Genomic DNA, 2,405 nt, shown 5'->3' with positions numbered 1-2,405 from the left:
TATTTTAATAATTCTATCAAATTAATGCAGCGACCCCAATAAATTGAACTAGGTAATGTATCTAAAATAAAGTAAATACACGGTCATTCATCGGGTGGGCATGTATTTTAATCTCAAACTGAAAGTATGCTCAGTAAACTAAATAACGTCCAAAAGTGTTTTTAATATGTGGGTAAGTACAGGTAGGGGTCCCCTATTGTTACAACCGCATTCCACTAAACAAAGGGTCTGCGCGGTCGGAAATCGACTGTACAGTTGACCTTCATATATAGGTGGTGCCACATCGCATATATGATTCTGCTCATATATAGGTGTCTGAACGTAGCTTTATCTCATTCAAAAGCCGGGTGCCGGTACGTCGATTTGTATTTGGGTGCGTCAACGTCGATTTACCAAAATATATATATATATATATATATATATATATATATATATATAATAATTTGTGGTCAAAGTTTTTAATTCACTTACCTACTACCCTGAGAAAGAGCATATCTCTCTACGCTGTTAACTATTTGGCTAACGGAGCTAGCTGGCCGATCAGCGGCGTGTGTTGATTTCAAATTGCACATGGTATTTTATAGTGCCCTGCCCTGTATTCTAAGCTTGCGCGTTATACTTTATAAATGAACCATCAACATCACGTAGTTTGCAAGGTACCTATTACGATATGCTTGTTTAAATTTTTAATACAAACTACCTACTTTTAGTTATAGGAATGGTAAATACACGAAATCTCCCCACGCATCCAAAATTTAGTAACAGTTAAAGTTGACAGGTAGTACTGATGAAAAGACACGACACGTTTCGGAACGCACCACGTTCCATTATGATAATGGAACGAGGTGGGGCGATTTCGTGTATTTACCATTCCTGATCGAACTACCCCATTGTGAGGAATACCAACCATTTTCATCATACTTTTAGTTATACCTATCCCTGAGAACTTGATAACTGCTAATTTGGATTTACCATTACAACAGTCACCGGAAAATATACCATCGACACATCCACAACAGATTCAATCACTACCGTTATGTAAGTATTTCTAAAGTAAAATGTGGATCATAAATTTAACCAAACTCTTACAGGTATTAAAAAAAACGAGGCATTTTAGAACACATTAATGTAACTCGAACCAAGTGATTTTCACCACGGTGTAAAAAACTGTACAATATGCAGATACGTGAAATAGTCAAAACTGCTAAAATGCAGTCTAAAATTAACGATTTTAACAAGGCTACGCAATGCTGAGGTAATGATAAACTCACACACAATTTTTCGAAACTGTAAATAAAACTACCGAAATGTTTATACTCCAACAAGTTAGAACCCAGAAGCAACCACCCCATGGTCGACGATTTTCATTAGATGAAAAAATATTTGCTTTAAACTTGCTGAAAGCGGGTCCCAAAGTGTTCCGATTATTATCTAAAATATTCAGCATGCCATCACGGAAAACACTATTAAATGTACCTACTAAATAAATTACCATTGCGCCCGGGCATAAATGAACAACTATTTAGAAGTTTGGAATGTGTTCTGGCAAGCATGGAAAGAAATCAGAAGATCGCTGCTTTAGTCTTTGATGAAATGGCTATATCTCCCTCTGGTGCGTACAATTCCAGTCTTAAATGTGTAGATGGACTTGAACATTGTGAGCATCGATCACCTCGAATCGCTACACATGCCAATGTCTTCATGTTGAAGGGCCTCTATCGACAGTGGAAACAACCATTGGGATTTACATTTAGTTCTGGACCTATTAAATCAGTTCTATTAAAGACCACGATTAAGAAGATAATTGAAGAGTGTCAAGCAATTGGAGTAGAAGCAATCGCAACAATTTGCGATCAAGGGGCTGCAAATAGAGCTGCAATAAATAGCCTATTATGGGATACTGCAAAACATTTACAAGCACAAGGCATAGAGAATCGATATCATGCATTTCTGATAAAGAAGCAGGAGGTTCTCCCATTGTACGATGTGCCGCATATATTTAAAGGGATCCGCAATAACTTGATTAAATATAATGCAAGATTTACCCAAAATGATCTGAATAAAATGAAAGATTCACTAATGACACAAGTATTTAGCTGGAATGTTGGCTCACTTATGAAGCGTATATCCCAGTGGAGTAAGTAATCGAAATGTAACTAACATTCTTTAAAATAATATTTTGAATTATGTAGGTTGATAGTACATATTTTATAAATAATCCACCGAGATGGAACATCATAAATTCAAATGTTAATACTTTTGAATTCACAAAAAATGTGCTGCAAGAATATTCTTATTGAATCTCATATGTATTCGACCACAATTTTAGTCTATCCTGTGCAAGATATTAATGCTGGCATGTGAATGAATAACAGCATTTAAAGTAAAGAACATAAAAGAAGCTA

This window comes from Photinus pyralis, unplaced genomic scaffold (genome assembly GCF_008802855.1).
Source record: "Photinus pyralis isolate 1611_PpyrPB1 unplaced genomic scaffold, Ppyr1.3 Ppyr1.4_LG1, whole genome shotgun sequence".
Lineage (NCBI taxonomy): Eukaryota > Metazoa > Arthropoda > Insecta > Coleoptera > Lampyridae > Photinus > Photinus pyralis.
This window is presented reverse-complemented; position numbering follows the sequence as displayed.